Source organism: Chrysemys picta, chromosome 1, assembly GCF_011386835.1.
Source record: "Chrysemys picta bellii isolate R12L10 chromosome 1, ASM1138683v2, whole genome shotgun sequence".
NCBI classification, from domain to species: Eukaryota; Metazoa; Chordata; order Testudines; family Emydidae; genus Chrysemys; species Chrysemys picta.
The window spans coordinates 306,043,212-306,059,416 of record NC_088791.1 but is presented as its reverse complement, the minus strand read 5'-3'; the positions used below and the strand labels follow the sequence as shown (position 1 = coordinate 306,059,416).

The 16,205-nt window shown below is 45.9% G+C and overlaps 1 protein-coding gene and 1 long non-coding RNA gene across 11 annotated transcripts in view; one reads left to right on the top strand and one right to left on the bottom strand.

The window, feature by feature from the left end:
• The window catches only part of STARD13 (StAR related lipid transfer domain containing 13), a 445,413-nt gene that overhangs the window by 155,158 nt on the left and 274,050 nt on the right, over window positions 1–16,205 (bottom strand). The gene's annotated exons all lie outside the window — the stretch shown is intronic.
• Window positions 1–16,205, top strand: part of LOC135983321 (uncharacterized) — a 39,584-nt gene that overhangs the window by 8,191 nt on the left and 15,188 nt on the right. Inside the window, exon 2 of the long non-coding RNA XR_010600893.1 lies at window positions 4,627–4,782. This is a non-coding gene — a long non-coding RNA (uncharacterized LOC135983321). The remainder of the gene's footprint in view (window positions 1–4,626; window positions 4,783–16,205) is intronic.

Here is a 16,205-nt window from a genome sequence, read left to right as displayed (position 1 = left end):
TTGTTTTGACTTACAAGCAAATCCCAATATAAATTTTTGCATCTCTTGCAAATTCACTTTCCACAAACATTCAAGTGCTCAGCTTTAGTAGTAAATGCTTGTGATAAATGAACTGTTAGCTCCAATATTGGCAGAAAGCAAACTTCAAATAGACTAACAACTAACCAACAGTGTGAACTGTGAATCTTGACATTTACATTACAATATTTAGTACAAAATCTTTATTGCTCTTCTGTTTGTTGCATAAGCAATCCAGAGAACCAAAACAATACCAGGTGACTTAGATGACTACAAATAGAGAGTGAATTGTGAATTCCATGGAATTCAAACAATCTACAGACCATAATTACTTCCTGAGGAAAAAGAAGAGCAAATAACTCTGAATGAATAAACATTTTGCAAATGGAAAAAGAAGCAAAATAAATACATTATTGGTGCAAGGTTTAAACATATTGTGTGGGTGGTATTGGGAAGCTTACCTTTAAGCATGTGTTTAAGTTCCGTTGGAGTCAGTGTCAGTTAGACATATGCTTAAATGCTTAGTTGAATATGGTCCTTAAACAGTACTAAGACGGAATGAAATAAATGGGTACAATCCCGGATATTAAAGTGTGGGTCTACCCTGACAAATGACTTTATAAATATGGTACCAGAGGATTTTGTATTCATTGTGTCTCACTGATTTCTGTACGAAATGTGTTCAGTTTGTCAGTAAAAAGATGCTTCCCCCCCCCACCTGTACAGCTTCATCTGCACGTTAAATTGATTTTGAACCACGCCCTCATGAACACCTGTGCCAACCCACTTACAGCTAACAGGTGGCACTAGAAGCGTAATCTGGAGCCAGTAGGTGGCAGAGGTGTTGATGAGGGCACATTTGGCCTGTAGGAACTCTGGCCCACATGCACAAAGGTACTTACGCACCTAAGCGCCAAATTCAGTACTGGGTTTACAATGGCGCCAATGGTGCTGTGGCACCAGGCCCACACTCAGAAGGGACCCCGGCACCCGGATGATGGCCCCACTCCCCACTCTACCCATACTCCGCCCCGAGGCCCCACCCCTGCTCAGCCTCTTCCCCCTGAGACCTGCACTTTGCCCCAAGGCCCTATCTGCTGCCTGCTTCTCTCTGCCCCCTTCCCCCATGTGAGTGGCGGGCAGGGTCTCAGGGGGAAGAGGCTGAACAGGGGTGGGGCCTCGGCACAGAGCACAGATGGAGCGGAGGGCAGGGCCGCAATCCAGATGCTGGGGCACACAAAATATGAACCTGGTTCTGCCCAGATTTAGGTGCCTAAATCCAGTTTTTAGGCCCCTCTGCGAGCCACAAGACTCCTGCTCAGCTGCTACCTATCCCTGTAGTCACCTAAATTCACTCGGTGCCTAAGTTTGTGCAATAAAAGTTCCCTAGGTGCCTATGTTACTGCCTCTGGGCATATGCACATCTGGCTCCCTCTAGGTTCCTGGGCACCTATCTCCTGCCTAAATCCCAGAGTGATCCACAAAACAGGGGATGACAGCCATTCTTCCATCTAACTTGCATGTGGACCGGATCCAGTAAGCATGCTCAGAGGCCTCCTAACTCCACACAAAACAGCCAGTCTATAATATCAACACTATTACCGTTAGCATCCAAACTTATAATCTCATAAAAAAAAGATATCAAGTTAGCTTGACAGAAACTACTTTCCATAAAGACATATCAATAGGCATTAATTATGTTACCTGCCATTAATTCTTTATTGAGCTCCATATCAGCCACTTCATTATCTTGCCTGGAATCAACTCAGACTGACAGGCCTATAATTCCCAGGGTCATCCTGTTTACCCTTTTTAAAACATTGGCACAACATTAGCTTTTTTCCAGTCTTCTGGAACTTCCCGTTTTCCCTTATTGAAAATCAACATTAATGTCCAATGAGCTCCTCAGACAACTCATTTAAAACTCTTGGATGTAAGTTATCTGGACCTGATGATTTAAAAATATGTAACTTTGGTAGCTGCTGTTTAACATCCTCCTGAGATTACTAGTGGAATGAAAAGAATATTATTGTGTGATATGACATCATCTGTTTCCCCCCAAAATACATACAGAAATAAATATTGAACACTCCCACCTTTTCTGCATGAATATAAACAATTCCACATTTTCATCTTGTAGTAGATCAATACCATTGTTAGGAGAGGGACAACGACTACATAGCCTAGTCATTGGAGCACTCACCTGAGAGGTGGCAGATCTCATCAGGCAGAGGGGGGACTTGAACAAGGAGTCTCCCAGAGCCTGGGTCAGTACCCCAATCACTTGGTAAAGGTTATAAAGGAGGGCTTTCTCTTGCCCCACCATGGCTGTTTTGTGTGGAGTTAGGTAGCCTCTGAGTATGCCTACTGGATTGGGCCCCAAATGCAATTTAGGCAGAGGAGTACCTATCTTCTCCCACTTTGGGCTGGTCAACACTGGGGGGGGGGGGGAATTGATCTAAGATATGCAACTTCAGCTACGCGAATAGCGTTCGGGGATCGATATATCGCATCTTAATGAGATGCAATATATCGATCCCGGATAAATCGATTGCTACCCGCCGATACAGCGAGTAGTGAAGACGTACCCTTAGTTGATCACAAGCAAAGATAGGTGCCTATGTCCAGGCTGCAGTGAGCCACCTATCTCTGTAAGAGGGGCAGGGCTTAGGTCATCTCCTCTCGTTGGTATCTCCCATTGGCTAGCTTAAGTGGCTCCCCGCCTAGGGTGCTGCATTTTGTGGATCGCATTCTAAGGAATCTATCTCTACCCATTCATTGTGGAGGGAGCGTAGGTGCCCAGCTCAGATAGAGAATCACAAGAAGAACATGGTGATCTATGCCCTTTAAAGTTAGGCTTTGCAACGCTCAATGTTACGATGTCCAAGTCCCTTTGTGGATCTGGTCCTCTGTTACTGATGACACAGATGCCCAGAGTACGTTGGAAGAAGTGGCATTTGGAAAAAAAAAATTCCTTACAAATTAATCACAGTTGATATGGAATTTATTGAGACACAATGAATATTGTGCCCTGTAGACTAACTTTCCAACTAGAACTACACTTTATCTCCTGTAGCCCAATTCAGGACTGCCTGGACAGAGAACAGGGCATGCCTACATTTCCTGGGACTGAGTGAAGCCCAAATTGGAGGAACATGGAGGCTTCCTTTCTGATGTCTCTCTACTATTCTGCATGAAGTGTGAATAGCTTAGCTGACTCTGCTGCCAAACTCCCAGCTTGGCCCCAACCTGCACTTGAGGAGCCGAGGCTGGGGAAGTGGTGGGCTGAAGGCACAGAGAGGGCTCAGAAAGGGCTTGGAGTCAGGCTGGGGGGTGCATATCATCCCTTCCCAAGAGCCTCAGAAATGTTGACGTGGGTGGCATTGCTGTTTTGTGGCCCATGCTGAGAAGCCAATTCATCTTTTTCAGGCCGCTGTCCCAGGGCTCAATGTCTTCAGCTTTCTTATTACACTAGCATGATTTGGATAGGGGAAAAAATGCCAACACTGTTGTGAGAGGACTTGGGAGGAATAATGAAATATGCTAGCTTTAAGGGTAATCATTGTCTCCCAAAACTTTCCTCATTTACAATTAAAGGGAGTTTGATCTACAAGCTATTTTCCACTCAGCTCTTATTGCTGATTATTTTTGTAGTTAAACTGTGTTGATTTACAAATTTTACATATGCAGCTATGGCAAAAAAAATAATCAAGAGAGAAGAGTTCCATTATAAAACAATGAACTACCACTATATTAAAGCAATGATGTCACTAAATCAAAACATCCATAAATAGAAATTGTAGTAAAAAAACACAAGTAGGGGAAAGAATCTGGCATGCTGCATCTTTGCACTATTTGCAGTAGCTGAATCTGGACCCAATTAATGACCTGTGTATTTTCCAAACTTTCAATAAAATGCCTTGACAAAAAGTTAATCTGTCTCAGGAGAATGTCCTATTTCCTCCCATATGTTGCCTGACCCGGCCCAGCAATAAACCTCTCCCCAGTCTTAAGGAACTTAACAACTGCACCAACTGATCCTTTCCATAAAAGGGGAGATAATTGTTCCAAACCTCTGAGTCACGAGGCTTGCTAAAGAGAAAGCAATACAAAGAGTGTTATGGCAAGAGCTCTTCATACTAGGCACTATGGTGACCTAGAATCCAGAGATTTAAAACAGTGGATTTCAGTATCTTATCTAGAATTCACTCCAGCCGTTTTATAATCCCTCTCAGTTTGGTACCTTCTGTGCAACACTATCACACCAGGATTAATATACTCTCTTCTGCTTGGTAACACTTGCCCTGCTATCTTTGCTGTTTAGGATTCTTATGAAAAACACAGCTTAGGCCCCCCATTTTGTAATTATACATTTTACATATTTCTATAAAACAAAATGGATGCCCCAGACTCAATTTTACTTAGTGTTAAATTTTTCTAACCTAGATTCCAACATTCCTTTGCTTTCTATTTAAATCAAATCAGAATGCTGAGATCCAGGGGGATCTGAGACAGGGCCTCCTACCCCTAGGTGGGTGCCCTAACCACTAGACTACAAAAATCATTCTCTCACACACATGCCCAATTGCTCTTTATTTATTTATCCAGAGTGCAACAGTTTTGACAGGAGAGACTGAAGGAGTCCCCCAGCTATCCCACAGCTCAGTGATTGGTGCACGCTTCTGAGGATTTGAACAGGGGTCTCCTCCTTTCTCCCCATGAAGCAGAAAGGAGGGAATTTAATGTGCATTTCCTACATCCCTGGTGAGTACTTATAACTTTCAGCTCAGTGGGGTAAAGATAGACTTCTCCTCCACCACCCACTGTGTGTGGAGTGAGGCAGGCTTCTAACTCATTCCTTCAAGAAACTACATAGGCACCTAGGCCAGGAGAGGGGTTCCTCTTAATAGATCACTATCAGAGCTAGCTGCCTATCTCTGAGAACAGGGTGGATTTAGCACAACAGCATCTCCCATTGGCTAGCTTAGGCAGGGTGCTGCCTAGCATGCTGCCTTTTGAGGATCACATTCTAAGGAGCCAGGTTTCAGAGTGGTAGCCATGTTAGTCTGTATCAGCAAAAACAAGTACTCCCCATTGTTTATTCTAAGGAGCCTCTCTCTCCCCATTCATTGTATAGGACCGAGGTGCCTGTCTTAGGCTTTGTGGATCACTGTGTTGTTCCTGTGATTTACTAGGCACCTAAAAAGTAAGTGCCGTGACACTCAGCCCTGGTCTACACTACAGGGTTAGGTCGAATTTAGCAGCATTAGGTCGATTTTATAATGAATGCGTCTACACAAGCAACCCCGTTCCATCGGCCTAAAGGGCTCTTACAATCAACTTCTGTACTCCGCCCCGGCGAGGGGTGTAGCGCTAAAATTGACCTTGCTGGGTCGAATTTGGGGCTGTGTGGATGCAAGTCGACGTTATTGGCCTCCAGGAGCTATCCCAGAGTGCTCCAATGTGACCGTTCTGGACAGTACTTTCAACTCCGATGCACAAGCTAGGTACACAGGAAAAGCCCCAGGAACTTCTGAATTTCATTTCCTGTTTGTTCAGCGTGGTGAGCTCAGCAGCACAGGTGACCATGCAGTCCCCCCAGAATCGCAAACGAGCTCCAGCATGGAGCGAAGGGGAGACACTGGATCGGATTGCTGTATGGGGAGAAGAATCTGTGCAGGAAGAACTCCGATCAAAAAGAAGAAATGCTAATATATATGCCAAAATCGCACAGGGCATGATGGACAGAGGCTACAACAGGACACACAGCAGTGCCACATGAAAGTCAAGGAGCTTAGGCAAGCCTACCAAAAGACAAAGGAGGCAAACGGTCACTCTGGGTCAGAGCCCCATACATGCTGCTTCTATGATCAGCTGCATGGCATTCTAGGGAGGGACCCTACCACTACCCCACCACTGTCTGTGGACACCTGCAAGGCGGGAGTCTCACACAACATGGAGGAGGAGGAGAATGCGCAGCAGGCAAGAGGTGAATCCATTCTTCCCGGCAGCCAGGACCTTTTCAGCATCCTGGAGCCAATACCCTCCCAAGGCGGGATCCCCGACCCTGAAGCCAGAGAAGGCACCTCTGGTGAGTTCACATTTGTAACTACAGTACAGGGTTTAAAAGCAATAGTGTTTAATGTTTGATTTGCTCTGAAGACTTGGGATGCATTCGCAGCCAGTACAGCTAGTAGAAAAGTCTGTTAACATGTCCGGGGATGGAGTGGGAATCCTCCAGGGACATCTCCATGAAGCTCTCCTGGAGGTACTCTGAAAGCCTTTGCTGAAGGTTTCTGGGGAGGGCTGCCTTATTTCGTCCTCCACGGTAGGACACTTTACCACGCCAAGCCAGTAGCAAGTATTCTGGAATCATTGCAGCACAAAGCATGACAGCGAATGGTCCTGGGTTTTGGTCACATTCAAGCAACATTCAGTCTATATCTTTCTGTGTCAGCCTCAGGAGAGTGATATCATCCATGCTCACCTGGTTAAATAGGGGAATTTTTGTAAGGGAACAGTAAAAGGACTCCGTGCATGTTGGGCTGTTTATGCTTGGCTAAAAGGGATCATCCCTGAGAGTAGCCACGTGGTAGGGGGAGGGGTGAAGGGATCATCCCAAATAGCCATGAGAAGGAGTGGGGGGAGGTGTGTGCTGCACATCCACCCAAAAACCGCAGTCCCTCCTTTTAAATGGCAAACCCAATCGGCATTGCTTGCTATGGGAAAGGAGGGCACTGCAGTTTGAAAACTTTCCCACATGTTATGAAGGCATTAGAAGCCAAACCCATGTACCCTTTGGCTTACCATGGCTGCCTGGAAACCGAATTCTGTTGCCCAGCCATGTGTGATGTGTCACCATACCAGCAGGTGCTCAATATAAAAGGCAAAATGCGACCTTGTACCTAAAGCACATGTGCTGTCTGCTGTGAATTGCTTGATTCACTGTGAAAGAGTCTCCCTTTTGTTCTCAGAAATGTATCTTCTTAAATTTTACTCTCCCTTTTTATTCCTCCGCAGGTGCAAATGTTTCTATGCTCCCCCTATCATCTCCATCCCTGAGGGTTTCGCAGATTAGAAGGCGAAAAAAAATGCACTCATGATGACATGTTTTCCGAGCTCATGCAGTCCTCCCGCACTGATAGGGCACAGCTGAATGCATGGAGGCATTCAGTGGCAGAGTCCAGGAAAGCATTGAGTGAGCACAATGAGAAGAGGCAGGATGCAATGCTGAGGCTAATGGGGAAGCAAACGGACCTGCTCAGGCATCTGGTGGAGCTGAAGGAAAGCCAACAAGAGCACAGACTGCCGCTGCATCCACTGTACTACCGCCTGCCCTCCTCCCCAAGTTCCATATCCTCCTCACCCAGACGCCCAAGAACGCGGGGGGGAAGGCTCCGGGCACCCAGCCACTCCACTCCAGAGGATACCCCAAGCAACAGAAGGCTGTCATTCAAACAGTTTTGATTTGTAGTGTGGCTACAATAAGCAATGTGGCCTTGTCCTTCCCTCCTCCCCTACCCCACCCAGGCTACCTTATCAGTTATCTCCCTTTTTATACATTAATAAAGAAAGAATGTATGGTTTCAAAACAATAGTGACTTTATTTCCTTTGTGATCGAAGGGGGGAGGGTGGTTGGCTTACAGGGAATTTAAATGAACAAAGGGGGTGGGTTTGCATCAAGGAGAAACATACAACTGTCACACCGTAGCCTGGCCAGTCGTGAAACTGGTTTTCAAGGCCTCTCTGATGCACAGCGCGCCTACCTGTGCTCTTCTAATCACCCTGGTGTCTGGCTGTTCAAAATTGGCAACCAGGCAATTTGCCTCAACCTCCCACCCAGCCATAAACGTCCCCCCCCCCTTACTCTCACAGATATTATGAAGCACACAGCAAGCAGTAATAACAATGGGAATATTGGTTGCGCTGAGGTCTAACCTAGTCAACAAACAGCGCCAGCGAGCTTTTAAACGTCCAAAGGCACATTCTACCACCATTCTGCACTTGCTCAGCCTATAGTTGAGCTGCTCCTTACTACAGTCCAGGTTGCCTGCATATGGCTTCATGAGCCATGGGAGCAAGGGGGTAGGCTGGGTCTCCAAGGATAACTATTGGCATTTCAACATCCCCAACAGTAATTTTCTGGTCTGGGAAGTACCGTATATACTCGATCATAAGCTGGTTCGTTTATAAGCCAACCCCCAACCCCAAGATGGATAAGTAACAATGGAAACTTTTTATAACCTGTTCATAAGCCGACCCTATAATTCAGGGGTCAGCAAACTTTTGCTCCCGGGCTATCAAGATAAGCTGCTGGTGGATGAGATGGTTTGTTTACCTCGAGCGTCCGCAGGCACGGAGGTAAACTTAAGTAAACAAAGTGTCCCAGTGCGCCAGCTGCTGACCCTGACGGGCCGGGACAGCAACTGGTGAGGAAATTTTTTTGGGGGGGGGGAGGGGACTGGGAGTCAGAGGAGTAACCCCTGTGACCACCCCTCATGGGACCACACCCCTAGCCCAGGACCCCCATCCCATCCCTTCCCACCTTATCTGGGGAGGGCCAGGGGAGGATGTCTCTGACCTGGCTGGAGCTGCTCCGGCAGGCTGGGCAGCGTGGCTGCAGCATGCTCCGGCGGGCCAGACCAGGCGGCGCAGCCGCAGCATGTTCCAGCAGGCTGGGCCGGGTGGCACGGCCGCAGCATGCTCCAGCGGTGTGGCCACAGCCTGCTCTGGGGTGGTGGGGCCGAGCAGCACAGCTGCAGCCTGCCAACCCCGGAGCTGCAGCTGCTTTGGAGGCTGGGGGGAGAGCAGCGTGGCCAGAAGCGGAGAGATTCTGTCCCCGCCTCTTCCCTTGTGTCTCTGCTGCCTCTCCTTGCTCCCTCTGTTGGGGGGAGAGATTGTGTCCCACCTCTCCCTCTCTATACCTGTTCATAAGCCAACCCCCTTCTCTGGTGCTTCCCTTTTTTACTAAAAAAATTTGGCTTATGAACGAGTATATATGGTAAGTCCCTTCTTGCAGCTGCTCAAACAGCCCGGAGTTCCTAAACATGCGAGCGTCATACACCTTTCCCAGCCATCCCACGTTGATGTCGGTGAAACGTCCCTTGTGATCCACCAGTGCTTGCAGCACCATTGAGAAGTATCCCTTGCAGTTTATGTACTGGTTGGCAAGGTGGTCCGGTGCCAAGATAGGGATATGCGTTCCGTCTATCGCCCCACCAGTTAGGGAAACCATTGCAGCAAAGCCATCCACTATGACCTGCACATTTCCCAGAGTCATTACCCTTGATAGCAGAACGTCAGTGATTGCATTGGCTACTTGAATCACAGCAGTCCCCACAGTAGATTTGCCCACTCCAAATTGATTCCTGACTGATCGGTAGCAGTCAGACGTTGCCAGCTTCCACAGGGTTATCGCCACTCGCTTCTCAACTGTCAGGGCAGCTCTCATCTTGGTATTCCTGTGCTTCAGGGCGGGGGAAAGCAACACACAGAGTTCCAGGAAAGTGGCTTTATGCATGCAAACGTTTCACAGCCACTGGGAATCATCCCAGACCTGCAACCCTATGCGGTACCACCCGTCTGTGCTTGTTTGCTGGGCCCAGAATCAGCGTTCCACTGTATCAACCAGCCCCACTGCTGCCATGATGTCCCAACTGCCACATCCCGTGCTTTCAGGAACGTCTGTGTCCATGTCCTCCTCACAATCATCCTCGTGCTGCCATCTCTTAGCCAGGTTCTGCACATACTGCAGTATAATGCGCGAGGTGTTTACAATGCTCGCAACAGCAGCGGTGAGCTGAGGCAGGCTCCATGCTTGCTATGCTATGGCATCTGCATGGGTAACTCAGGAAAAGAGGCGCAAAATGATTATCTGAAGTTGCTTTCATGGAGGGAGGGAGGGAGGGAGGGAGGGAGGGAGGGAGAGGAGAGGAGACTGACGACGTATACCCAAAACCACCCGCGACAATGTTTTTGCCCCATCAGGCATTGGGAGCTTAACCCAGAATTCCAATGGGCAGCAGAGACTGTGGGAACTGTGGGATAGCTTCCCAAAGTGCACTGCTCCGTGAGTCAATGCTAGCCATGGTAGTGAGGACGCACTCCGCCGACTTAATGCGCTTAGTGGGGACATACACAATCGACTGTATAAAATCGATTTCTAAAAAGCAACTTCTATAAAAATCGACCTAATTTTGTAGTGTAGACATACCCTCAGTGTTGCAATGCCTAAGTCCTTCATGGAATCCCTTAGGCACATGTTTAAACAAGCATTTAAGTGCTTTGCTTAACTGGGGCCATAATCAAGTTATCAACTTTGTATTGAAATAAAAGCATTTGCCCGCACTAGTGAGCCAGTAATTATGGGGAGGGACAGTAGCTACCAAAATATTAATTTGAAAAATTAAAGCAAAACTATTTGCTTCTGTTCTTTTATGAAACCAAAGCTTCCTTACCTTCAGAAGTGATACTGCGAAGCAAGCCAGGCTGATAAAGCGCCATTCTTCTATAAGAATCCAGAATATCTCTACTAACTTCAAGCGACAGAGTCCTGTGGTACCTTATAGACTAACAGATGTATTGGAGCATTCCTCAGATTAAGTTTCTCTCCATCAGCGGAGCTCCTCCACCAGCAGCTACTCTTCCCATCCTCCCAGTGGTGAAGGCCGATTGCGGTTACTGTGGTAACCAGATTTTGGGATCCAGTCAGCAGTACTGACTGGAGACTGCACAGCTTTTTGACCAGACTTTCCAGTCATAAACTGGACACCTGGCACCCCTAATGGCAATGCCAAAGCCAACATGTAGCAGAAACAGAAAAGCTTCAGAGAAGGACATCACAAATGATCAGAGACATGGAAAGACTTCTGTCTGAGGAGAGATAGAAAAGATTAACTTTGTACTTAGAGAGGAGTTTTAAGATTTTCAAAGCCGACTACAGGCTTTGGTCATACAAATCCCTTTCATTTCAAAGGGAGCTGGGAGGTTTGATCCCTTGCATGGCTTTGGCAATCTCAACTGAGACAAATAAGAGGATTTAATAGAGGTAGATAAAATAATGAAGTATTTAGAGAAGAAAAATTGGGTGCTCCCATTTACCTCATGATATAAGAAAAAAGGTGGCATTCAATTAATTTGAAAGACTACATATTTAAGCCAGATAAAAGGAAGTAATTTGTGCCTCCCATTGGTTTTGCCATAGGAAGACACAGCCCAACCCATGAATTCTATAATCAAAAAGCAGCCCTTTTCCCATCAGTTGTCTCATCATTCCCATGAACTCCTCTAGCACCTTCCATTATTGTACTATTTTATTCTGTCAGCTGCTTTATACAGTTATTCTGAGCCTGTGTACTCACTTTCTCTAAACAGTGATCTCTACAGATGGAGATTATTTAGTGTCCTGAGGAAAAAGGTGAAATCAGCTGTTGTGGAAAGTGCTCACTTCATTCCATCTACAAACACCCTCTGCTGCTTTCCTCAATTCAAAAACTTTATTGTGAAAAGCAGGCCTGAGAAGTGTATAATCAGGGCATTGCTTCTTGAGCTGTGAATAGATATCATCATCTGCTTCAACTCAGATTATTTAAAAGTCACACTTTCATGCTTTGTACCCCGATGAAGGAAATTCCATGTTTATTTCTGAAGTAGCATTTGCAATTTAGGATTGCTGCAAAACATTTGCTAAAAATGGTGTGACTAGTTCACAGACCTGTCAGCATCCATCTGTTTGAGTCTATTAACGGTGCATTCCCAGCTGTGGCCTTTCTAAAGTCCTAAATAACACAAGCTTCTGATTTATTAAAAATACGATAGCTGAAATCTCACTCTAGAACTAGTTTATTTATGTAAGACTGTAAAATCTGTTTTATGATTAATTAAAGAAAACATTTAAGATTAACAAATCAGTGAGGCATAGATTACATATTCTGAACCATATGCTCCTCTTTAGTAGTAAAATGGTGCAGAGAAGTCTGAGAGCCTCAAAGAATTTACTACACAATTATTTTGGATAAGTTAATATATATCATGCTATCTAGACTGGGAGGGGCAGCAGTAACTGTAGTAATCAGTGGGCATGTGATTCACATTGAAAGGATATATTTAAAAAAAAAAATCAGCTGTAACGACTATGTCAGGAAAGAAGTGGAGCTCCATGCTCCTGCATATAGTAGACTCTACAGTAAAGGGCCATAGACTTTTCTGAGTCCCTGGCAGCCTAAGATGAAGCTTTCACAACTCCGCCATTTGCCCTGGATGCTTAGGCATCCTCTGAAACTTGTATTTTGCTATACTGAAGTGTGATTTCTGTCAACAAGAAGTTTATACTACTCAGGGCCACATTAACTTGCTGTCATTTTTCTAGAGTAATGTAGGGATTACTTACTCAAAACTCCCACTGAGTTAATTAAACATTGAAGTAAGTGGGAGTTTTAACTGAGTAAGAATGGCAGACCTGGGCCCTCGCTTTGGTATCCCATAGTAGCATTCATAACAATCCAGTTTTGCCTGCACTCTTCCAGCTGCACCATTGTGGAGCTGGCAGAACTTTTGTGTGAAATCTCTTTTTTTTTTTTTGGTCCTAAATTGCTGCGGCAGCAGGCTAAGTACAAACCCATAATATCCAGATAACTCCAAGCACAGACTCAACTAAAGCGGACTATAGTTCCAAGACGTATCACACATTTGAGTTTGGTTCCATTGCTGAACAAGGCTAATCATCCAGGCCTGAGTAGGTGGTAATACGCATTATGTGCTACCCAGGCAGGGGTGAGTTTGATTTCTGTTTATATCCTTCATAGATGATAACTTTATACACTGTTATATATACTGCAGGCATAATTTGGTTCTAGAGTACCTTTTCCTTGACTGAAAACAGAGTATGAGGCTCTGAGAGGGTGGCTGACTGCAGTAAATGAAGCCAGTGCAGCATCCCTGTGCCAGAACAGGTGTTCCCAGTTTGGCCAGTTAAGAAGATGGGGCAGTGACTGGTGCTATAAAGGACCAGAGAGATACTAAAAGAGAGAAACACACAGACACTGAAACCCATGGAGAACTGGTGAATTGGAGAAACCAAGTGAGTCAGGGTAGTGGGTGAAAGTCAGTTAGTAATGGAGCAGGGGTGAGTGGCCGGGTAGTCAGGGGATTGGGGATGATCTTCAGGGAAAGCTGCACAGAGTAGAAAGCTCTCTGCAGGCCCTCCCTGGAAAGAGGGAGGAATTATCATCAGGAAGCCAGAGCAGGGACTGTCCTGCTGACTTTCAAGAACCAAAGTTAGTACTGGGAGGGAGGTTGAAAAAGGCAAAGGGCTAGGAAGCCCAGAGAAGGGGCTAGCCAGCTATCCTTCCTGAGCCAGGAGCCATTACCAGAGAAGACTGGAGAGGGTTGCAGGCTGAGAGCAGCAGAGGGAGATGCCTGCTGGCTCTTTCAGTGGAAAGCAGAATCCAGAGGGTCAGAGAAAACTGACGGCTGGGAGTGCAACGTAGGGAAAGTCATGGGAGTTGTACTGGAGAAGTGGGGTTGAACTTCTTGGGAAAGGAAAAGCCTATAACCTAAACCAAAATGGAAACAGACTGCGTGCATGTAAACTTAAAAATGTCGTACAGGAGTTTTTACACTAAGGGCTGTAGGAAAACCGACAGCTGTGGAGGAGCACAAGGTTCAGACAGACATCTGTTAGGGGAGGATTTATTAAAGGGGACACTCTATATCCCGGTAAAGAGGATAGAAGTTGATAAAGTACAGGTAGCACTGAAAAGAAACGGTCAAACAAACAAAAAAAGAGAATCCCATTCAATCACATCACAGGAAGGCAGACAACTAAATATTGACAAATTTTGTAAGTGCCTGTATAAAAATGTAAGAAGCCAAAATACTAAGATGGGTGAACTTGAGTGCCTGGTATTAAATGAGGATATTGATATAATAGGCATCACAGAAACTTGGTGGAACAATGATAATCAATGGTACATGGTAATAGCAGGGTACAAAATATATAGGAATGACAGAGTGGGTCATGCTGGTGTGAGTCACATGATATATTAAAGACAGCATAAAGTCAAATATAGTAAAAATCTTAAATGAATCTAACAGTACTATAGAATCTCTATGGACAGAAATTCCATGCTTGATTAATGAGTCCAGCACTGGGGTGGGCAAACTACGGCCCACCAGCCATTTTAATCAGGCCCTCGAGTTCCCCTGGGGAGCAGGGTCTGGGGCTTGCCCTGCACTGGCACTCCAGCCAGGGAGCAGGGTCAGGGGCCACTCCACACGGCTCCCGGAAGCAGTGGCATGGCCCCGCCCTGGCTCCTACTAGTAGGGGCAGCCAGGGGGCTCCGCACACTGCCCCCCTCCCCCAAGCAATGCTCCCACAGCTCCCATTGGCCAGGAACCCGTGCCCCAACCCCCTGCCCCAGCCCTGATCCCCCTTCTGCCCTCTGAACCCCTCAATCCCAGCCCGTAGCACCTTCCTGCACATCAAACCTCTCATCCCCAGCCCCAAACCAGAGCCCGCACACCCAGTCAGAGCCCTCATTCCCCCGCCCAAGCCCAGAGCCCCCTCCTGCATCCTGAACTCCTCATTTCTGGCTCCACCCCGGAGCCTGCACCCCAGCCAGAGCCCTCACCCCCTCCCACACCCCAACCCCAATTTTGTGAGCATTCCTGGCCTGCCATACAATTTCTATTCCCAGATGTGGCCCTCAGGCCAAAAAGTTTGCCCACCCTTGGTCTAGCAGTAGGAATAGACTACCGACCATTTGCCAGGATGGTTACAATGATTGTGAAATGTGAGGGAGATAAGAGAGGCTACAAAAACAAACAAACAAACAAACAAACAAGCAAGCAAGCAGAAAATCCAGTATTAATGGGGGATTTCAACTACCACCATATTGACTGGGAACACATCACCTCAACATGGGATGCAGAGATAACATTTCTAGACACCATTAATGACTGTTTCTTGGAGCAGGTAGTTTTGTAATACATCAGGGGAGAAGCAATTCTTGATTTAGTCCCAAGAGGCACCCAGGATCTGGTCCAAAAGATGACTGTAGCTGAACCACTCGGTAACAGCAACCATAATGTAATTAAATTTAACAACCTTGTAGGGGAAAAAATACAGAAGAAACCCACCACAGTAATATTTAACTTCAAAAAGGGGAACAATACAAAAATGAGGAAGCTAGTTAAATGGAAATTAAAAGGAACAGTCACAGAAGTGAAATGCCTGCAAGCTGCATGGAAGCTTTTTAAAACCACCATAATAGGGATACTGCAAATTTTAAAAAAACAGTAAGAAGACCAAAACAGTGCCACCATGGCTAACCAATAGAATAAATGAGATCAGAGACAAAAAGAAATCCTTTAAAAATAATAAAATCCTATTGAGGAATATAAAAGGAACATAAACTCTAACAAGTCAACTGTAAAAGTATAATTAGGGAGGCCAAAAAAGAATTTGAAGAGCAACTAGCAAAAGACAACTATCAGCAAAATAAATAAATAAATAAATAAATTTAAGTGCATCAGAAGCAGGAAGCCTGCCAAGCAATCAGTGGGTCCACAGTATGATTGAGATGCTAAAGCAGCACTCAAGGAAGACAAGGCCATTGCAGAGAAGCAAAATGAATTCTTTGCATCATTCTTTACTGCAAAGGATGTGAGGGAGAATCTCTCTTTTTCTTTTTAAGTGGCAAATTGGAAGAACTGTCCCAGATTGAGGTGTCAGAGGAGGTTTTAGAACAAGTTGATCAATTAAACAGTACTAAGTCACTAGGATGAGATGGTATTGACCCAAGAGTGCTGAAGGAACTCAAATATGAAATTGCAAACTACTAACTGTTTTATGTAACCAATTCCTTAAATGAGGGTACATCTACACTACAGGGGGGAGTCGATTTAAGATACGCAAATTCAGCTACGTGAATAGCGTAGCTGAATTCGACGTATCGCAGCCGACTTACCCCGCTGTGAGGACGGCGGCAAAATCGACTTCTGCGGCTTTCTGTCGACGGCGCTTACTCCCACCTCCGCTGGTGGAGTAAGAGCGTCGATTCGGGGATCGATTGTCGCGTCCCGATGGGACGCGATAAATCGATCCCCGAGAGGTCGATTTCTACCCGCCGATTCAGTCTCTGTACCGGATAACTGGTGGATAGCTAATGTGACGATTTTTTTAAAA